Raw genomic sequence first — 9,124 nt, 5'->3', positions numbered from 1 at the left:
TCTGTGAGGCTGGGATTTCTAATGCACCACCCAATCTATTAAATCACTAAATTATTTTGTATTTTGAATAAAATGAGGAAGGGAAATTGTTGTTTGGATTACCCCTAAACATTCTTGTGTCTAGCTGACTATAAAAATAGAATTCAAGTTATTCTCCTGCTTGTGTTGTTCGTCTCTGATAACCTTCAGTATTCCTTTCCATCAAAAGTGAAATATGTTTTTGTTTTCATCTATAGATAGTGATGAACCTATAAAGCTGAATTTTATTTTTCCATAGAGCACTTTAGGTCCCAATGTTGCACCTAGGAGCTCTGATACATCTTGTCACATACCTCCATGACACAATACTAAAAACCACATACTATGCCTAAACTTCTAATATTATTTCACTAAATTTATGCTCAACAGTTTTGTTAAAAAAGGACATCACATGCAATTATATTCATATTCTAAAATAATGAACAATGTAAATAGTAAGGAGCCAAAACATATAGAAAATATTATGCAATTGAATAAAAGTGGATTAGATGAAAGAGTGTCACTTGGAAAATCGAGCATGACCACACTACCTAGAATTGACTTCCTCTAGTCCACCCCTGAGCTGAGAGTTCTTTCCCCTTAATCAACAACCTCTTGTTGATCTCTTCAATGTGTATTTAATTCCCTCTTTCATTATATGGTTTCCTTTAGTGGCGTCCCACTTTTTTGGATCTTTTTGTGCACTTGCCTAGGCATTTCCCATAAAATCTCGTCTTTCTCTCTCGCAAGGCTTTTATGTTTTTCCTAAACTTGGCATCTTTCTCCACCTAAGAAACTTAATGGATAATTATCTTCCATCCATTAATCTTATCTAGAATTTGGTCTAGAATCCTTATCATGAAAGAATTATCCATTCCTAATTACCAGTGGGATTTCATTTCGCAAGAATATCATCTAAAGTTGTCTCATTTTCCAATCATTTAAATTTCCTTTATTTATTTGAGAATAAAGTATTTACTCTCATTTTAACCCCCCTATAGACCTAACTTCTCTTCTATAACTCAATCTAGCTTTGGTCCAGCTTGATAGCAAGAGAGAGGGTGTTATACACGAGTAAATCAAGAAAGTAGATTTTTATTGCACGTTACATAATTTTTTTTGTAGGTTGAAGGACAAGAAATTAAATGAGATTTGGAGTGGGTGTAAAAATTTCACATTCCAAAAAAAGTTGAATAAATAAAAGAAAAGGGAATTTAATGTAGGGTTTCTATAACATATGGTCCATGCATTTATTTTGCATCTAATATATGTACTCCACAACATCTGCATGTTCAATTTTTTTTTCTTCGCACAGGCACCCATCTTATGTTTTAATATTTTGATTTTGTCATGAATAAAAATGTTAAAAAATGTATGTTTGAATAGGCAAATATGTAGAAGTATTTTTTTAGTTTTAGACGTAAGCTTGAGAGGTTATGGAGAAAAAATATTGGAGCAATTCTTCTTGGGCATGCAAAAACAACCAATTAGTAGTTTTTATAGTGTGTCACTATGCAACAACGTGTAAATCTCCATAAGAACCCTTGTTTTACTTGTGAAGGATATGAAACACTCATTTTTCATGCAAATGCATCTTTCATGTATTCAACGATATAATAAAAAATATTTTATTTTGTTGCACACATTCACTCTAATTTTACTCTATTTTGCTTTGTGTAAAATTTGAGATTTTAACCATGTTTGGTTGTGCAAACCAATCGTGTCAGTTAATTTCCATGATTTTTGTCCTAAATAGACCCCTTTTCCTCATCTTCCAGGGTTGTCCTTGTGTAACCATATCTAGTTGGCATCAAACATTTTTAATCCATGATGAACTTGGAAAAGGGGATTTAGTCAATTTCGATTTGTTTTTATTGCTATGGAAGCTAATGTACAGTCTATGATTATTTAGAAATGTATTGGGCGGACACATTATATATGTGGATTGGAATTACTGGTATTGGCAGGAAAATTGAGCATAAGTAATATATGGATGTAAGAACATGTGAAATTGTGGGACACTCATGAAGCACATTCACAATTCTACAATTTCCCTTTTCTCTCCCACACACTGAAATCATTTATATGTGGTAATTGATTTTGATATTTGGTCATTTCAGTTTCCATGTCACATTACTTGAATTTGGAATTTATTTAACCGAATGCATTGTTAGAGTTTTCTTTTTCTCATACCTACTCAATTTCCTAGATATTTTGAAATCTCCAATGGATATAGATATACATGAGTAAATATAATTGTTGAAACAAAGTTAACTACATCAATTTATTTATAATTTATAATGTATGCCTCTATTTAATTGCAAGTCTCTCACTCTCCCAATCACATGGGTCTTTTAACTCTCTGTCTACATTAGGAGAGAGGGCATGTGATTTGAATTTGATGAATCCATGTGTTGAGTATGGAAGAAGGTGTTTCCATTGTGCAAAGGAAGCTTCCTCTAAACGTCCACACAATGTAACCATGTAATGTTCCTTCCAAATGGTTTTTCTTTATCCATTATGCTACCTATGTATTATCAAAGATAGAGCATGGAGATACATGGAATTTAGCACTAGTCCACCCATATTAGTATTTGAAATATGATTTCAATAATTTATTAGGTCAAGGGTAATTGCATATATTTTGAGAAAAACCAAACCCAGTGAATGAATGCTACATAGAAACCACCCACCCAGAGGAAATTCAAAAGAATAGCTCAATGTTTTTTTTTATATCATAAAATCACACACATAGTTTCCCTCATCATTTTCAATCATTATTGTTCCATTTGATTTGGATTATAATTTAGATTGTGCTTATCATTTTTGTGTTATCACATTTAAAATGATTTATTTAAGTTTTAATTCTATACGAATAAAATTATAGGATTATCTCTTAATTATTTTGTCAATCCAAGTCAAAGTAATTTTATATGCTTTCATGCATATGTCATGAATGTTTTAAGACTATTGTTTACATGTTTGTGATGTATTTTTCTCATTTAAGCTAGTGGTAATGAACTAATTTGTTAACCTTGATATGTATCTTATTTAGTTTGTTTTTCTTATGTTACCATGCCTTTTTCTATCTTCAAAACTATTTCACAGGTTAATTGATGATTATTTATGATGCTCATGTGTCTCTTCTAACATATGTAGTATTACTTTCTTTGAAGGGACCCACTCTTTTCCCTTTGATGTGAATGAACCTTTCATAGATTGCACTTGATATCGCACACAGTTCATACAGTTTCTATCACCAAATCCATGTATATTTCATATTATTTATTTATTGCATCCAACGCACACGTTGAAACCATCACTTTTAGAAATTGGTTATATTCAGGTTGGGGCTCCTGCTCAAAACGGTGTGGGATCTAGTTGGCACTTCACATTGGGGAGACCCCCTTCCCTCTTGGCATCTTTCTTCACCATCGACACCTTCCTCAAGAAAAGACACCATGGTATTTCCTTTACATCGTCCCATCTTATATTATCAAAACATTCTTTTACATTTGCATTCTCCACTGAAAATGTGTAAGCCAAAACTTTCGAATCATGTGGGTAAGTCTTTCTTTAGGCCATCGTGTAATGAAATCTACCACTTCCTAAACTTTCCAAACCACAATCTCTTGGATTTCGTCTCTCCCACGAATTCCTAGGCCACCATCTGTCAGTCGATGTTCGAACACCTAATAGTATTTCTAGCCACTACTCTAAAGTTCTTAGGCCAACACTTGAATGATTTCACTACACCCTAAATCTACAAGTCACTAGTTTGCTGTAATATCCCCTTAATATGCAATTTAGATTTAATTACCTGTGTTGGTAAGAATGGGAGTGAAGTTATGAAAGTACATTGGATAAATTATTGTAAATAACTATTATTTTTTTATTAATAAAAGTAATTTTATGTACTTGGATAAAACACTCGAGAATTAGATTGCTTGCCAAATCTGGAAAAAAAAGAAGAGAAACAATGTCATTGATAAATGAGATTTGATAAAATCTTCATGATAATGATTCTAGAAAATTTCTAGATAAGGCTAATGTGTTGGAAGTAAAAAAAAAACCTTAGAATTCCTTAGCTAAAGAAATATCTTAAGTATGTTGCACTTAAAGCACCAAGAGAAAACGGTGGGCTTTAAAGGCATAACCCTAGTTGATTGGGAAATAACAAACATAAAAGAGGGATGCCAATGAAATTAAAACAATATCATGAATAAGGGTATAAACTACCAATAGAGAGAATTGATAGGGTTGTTGATTCTTTCACAAAGTCATTATTGGCTTGGGGGGAACAGGAGGACAGTTCAAGGTTGGGTGGTCAATGTCTTGCTCTAGTGTAGATTCTACAATGAGCACAACTTCAGTTTTCTGGTTAGATCTATCAATGTTAATGCATAAGTTAGTTATTTTATTGGAATTTATGTAGCTGGAATAATTGATGAATTTAGAAAAGTAGAATACTTATAATTCATTGGGGAATGTTAATTAACTTGTCAGAAATTACCAGTTAGAGAATTGTAGTAAGAAGAGACAAAGTTGGTTCTATGACTAAAATAAAAAAATTAAAAAAAAAAAAAAACAAAAGACAAAAAAAAATTTAAAACAAAAAACAAAAAAAAGATAGCAATAAATAAATAAATAAATTTAAAAAAATAAAAGATAAAAAAATTAGAAGGGATAGCACAATTATTATTTTATTATGTAAATTATTTGGTTTTAAACCTGTGTTGCTAAATTAGGTAGTGATAATTATATGAGGGGCACAACGTTAAAGGATAATGGCAAGTCGGTACAACTTGAGTGGGAATATGTAATTTAATATAGAACATTGCGGGTAGTAAAATATGGATGATGTAGTTTAATATATATTAATGGATACAACATAATAATCTCAAATTATTCTTTAGATGTCATTTGAAGGTTATAAAGAAATACTATAACACAATACATCTATATTGATGAAAGAACCAGTCTCGAAATACCAATAGAATTTAGGAATATTAGAAGCAAGTGAAACATTGAAATTCTCGAATTAAACTAGTAGACATATATTAGTAAATTTCCAATATTGCTCTTACAATATCTAGATTACCACTTATGTTTTACCGATTTTTTAAGAAAGAGAATTAATTAAAGATTTGAGCCTATCTCACATTCACGAAGATTTAAATAAAATCATTTAGTGACTGAGCTAGAAGTATCAACAAAAGGAGTATGCCTTACAAATGGGTAGAAACACAGTAATATAAATTCAAAATTACAACATCATTTTAAGAGCTTATCCACTGGTTGAAATACAAATATAATCATTAAAGCTAGGCATGGAGGTGTGAGACAACATAATCATAAGAACAAAAATGGAAACAGATCACATATGGAGCCAACGAGAAATAGATTAATATACAAAAAACCTATTAATGTGTCTGCGATCTACTTATATGAATTCATGCATGATATATTACCAGCCATTCAACTAGGCATGTCAAAGAAAAAGCATACTTTAATTGAGAGTGCTAAGTACAATGGTTATACCACTACATAACCATCCTGAAATCCATAATGGAAGAAACAAGCCAGAAATCGTAACCCAAACTATTTACACATTACACAGTAGCAAAACAAAATTGTTACTCATTTCTAGTAGCACACCGGTGTTGAAAACATCTTCAGGAAAGTGAAATGACATAAGTAGTAACTAGAGAGTAATTGCAACTTTGAATCACAAGGATTCTATGATTAACCCTGCCATGTATGTGAAAAGTACCAAACCGGTGCTAGTAATATGGTGGGAGGAAAAGTGTAGAGATGATTTCCTCAACAAAGAATCCTAAAAAAAAGTGAGTCGAACCAATAAGAGAGTTGTGATTCCATGGAAAGAAAATACGCATAAACAAGCAATGGGTACAAAAAAGGTCGTAACTAGTATCCGACTATCAAAGAATGCAGGCTATATTGAAAAAAATAACAGTAGAAAACATACGACAACCCATGGACTTCTTCAATTTAAAAAATGGGAAAAACACTTTCGACTTCCCATGGGAAAATTAACGGAGAGGAACAGCCAATCTATCATGTGTAAGATATAGGATGGATAACCTCTTGACTCGAATTCCACCATCAAGTGGTGCACGGTCAGAGGAGAAGTGAATCCGTCCTGATTGCATGACCATAAGAACATGTACATTTCAGAAAAATACTAAATTGTCAAAAGTGAAATCCTTTGACTAGAAAAATACCTAAAAGAAGTGAAGGGGACATCCGCCGCATAAACCCCAATAGTCATGTTAAATAGCTATAGCCTTCTCTTGAGTTGCAAGAAAAGGAAACTAAAATCATAGTGAGGGACACAAATTGAGAAACCCCATTTCATCAAGGAAGGAATGAGTGAGAGTACAAGAGTATGAGGGTAACCCATTGCCTCTAGATATAGTAAAAGAATGAGAAACCTCATGAATTACTCATATTAGGAAATAAACCCTAAATATAAACATAAATCCCAATGTTGATTATAATCTAGACAACAAATATAAAAATAAATTACTCCATATCTACCGTTAAGGTGATAAATTGCATACCTGGTAGCACTGAGGTGCTTGAGCGAACCACAGTTAGTAAATATGACACTCAAGGGCTTTCATTATTGACCCTGAGGGTTTTGGTGTCCTTGCAAAAAGAGGTGAACAACTTTAAACTTACACGGGAAAAAATAAAAAACCCCAAATTAAAAATAAATTGAAACCTAGGTTGCTAAACTTACCCTACCACAAATATACATGATTACATGGGAGAAATCTCAACCCTCGAGCTCCGATCGAGGAGGAACTTGTGACAAGAAAGGGGCAAGGGTTAAAAGATTAAGGATTTGGTCGAACAAGGTTGAATGAAGCATCAAATTGCAATAAACATAGTGGTAAATACATATAACTGGAAGAAGGTTGTGACAGCGGAGTAACAAGGAATTTGTGTAAGTGCTGAGGTCGAGGTGCTCACTAGGAGATTATGGATGCATTGTTGCCACCAGGAGGAGAAACCAACAACGAATCAATCAAATGAGCCGAATGAGAAAAGGGATAGGAATTACAAAAGTGTTAGGGTTAGAAAGGTGAATTTGCTCCATTGATGTCCCATGCTTTATCCTCACTATCCACAGTCTACCATAATTAGCCACCCTACTCTAATCATGTGATCTGTATAGAACAACTGCTAGGTGGAAGGGAATGAGAGGGAGATTAGAGTGTTCAAAGGAAACGACGCCATGTCTATGGGCTGACATTAAGTGAGGTGCCAAGTGTTAGCATCAAAGGTGTAATACATTTTGACAAAAATTAGTAGGATGCTCTAAGCCTATCCATGCACACCTTCCAAATTAAAAATGGGAGAATAAGAATATATATATATATATATATATATATATATATATATATATATATATATATATATATATATATATATATATATATATATATATATATATATATAAATTTCGTCAAAGACAGTAATTCCAAGACATATTTACACTAGCCCTAACTTCAGGTTACAAGAATATTGGTAGGGTCAAAGGGGTGTAACCTTGACATTAGTGGTAATTGTACATTAGTCATCAAAACAAAACTTGGACCAAGAAGTATATTTAAATAAAAGGACATAACAAATAATTAGATAACTTCCAGCGAGGTAATACCATGTCAAATCTCCTTATCTTCATAAAATACATAAGACAAGAGAGAAAGAGGTGCCTTAGGAAAAAAAATTAGTGAGGATAGTGACGTATCTCATAGAGGGTGGTAAGAACCAACCACACCACTAGGCCTAGTGGTTTTTATGACAATTAAAAGAACAATAGTAAGTTAAACAAAACACACACACAAATACAATAAAAATTACTAAATCTTTATTTTGTGTAATTGCATGGTACAATAGTGTGATAAGATTTGATGACATCATGGCTAAGGAAATTCCATCCAATACACGAAGTGTAGATTTGTATGTTGAACTAGCAGATGGAGTAACCTGATAAAATGCCAAATTTTTTAATGTTATTAGGAACTTGCAAAAGCAACTGGCACATTTAAGGAACAAATGTTGAAAGCCAATGAGGAACAATAGAGAATGATCAAAGGAATAACTGGAAATTCAATCCATAGGACCATGGAACCTAAAACGGAGAAAAGTGGGAAAAATGGCATGAATTCATAACCATCAGGAAGTGGGGGTGGTCAGGTAGGACCTACCCTAGAAGTCAGAGAAATAGAAGGCAAACTAAATTGCAGGGAGAATTCCGGAAGATAAAACCCCCTACATTTGATGGAAAAAAGGAAGAGGATGCTAAATCATGGTTACTGAACATGAGAAAATACTTTCAAGTGTACAAGTATGATGGAAACATGAGGCTAGATTTACCATATACTAGTTCCAAGATAAGTTTGCTCTCTACTAGGAAGAGGCTAAAGGGGTGCATTTACTTGAAGAGAAGACTCTTTCATGGGAGGAGTTCCAGAAATGATTTAAAAATTGATATTTGAATGAACAATATTATGATGAACATGTTAAGGAATTCCATAAAATCCGTCTGGGACAACTCATGATGGATGAGTATGTGGAAAATTTACAAAATTTCTATGATATATGCCTTATATTAAAGAATAAAACGATAAGGTGTAGAAGTTGGTGAACTCCCTACCTACAATGTACAAGGAACAAATAGAATTTGATAATCCAAGGACACTAGAAGAAGCGGTCAAAAAAATTAGATTGTGTTGCCAACAATTCTAAAGTGAGGGGAGGACTCTAAATTTTTGCTAAATAAGAACAGAAGAAAAACTATAATTGGCACAAAGAGGAAAAAACCAACATATATGAAAATTTTGAGAAAGGATCGTCTATGGAAAAAATTTAGTGAGGGTAATACAAATCGGTTGGTACGGTCACGTGCTAGATCCAAGACCATGAATCTAGATGGAAAGAAAAAGGTGGGGGAAAAGAAAGAGAACCAATGAAATGTTAGGGATATAGTGAACATCATCTACTCAGATATTGTCCCCATAATCCCGATATTTTCACAATATTCAAGCGGTACAGGAATCCACCACAGTGAATG

The sequence above is a fragment of the Pinus tabuliformis genome, chromosome 6, assembly GCF_031772625.1.
Source record: "Pinus tabuliformis cultivar Carrire ecotype Pingquan chromosome 6, CPIR1, whole genome shotgun sequence".
NCBI classification, from domain to species: domain Eukaryota; kingdom Viridiplantae; phylum Streptophyta; class Pinopsida; order Pinales; family Pinaceae; genus Pinus; species Pinus tabuliformis.
The sequence above is the reverse complement of the archived record's forward strand: the minus strand, read 5'-3'. Positions refer to the sequence as shown.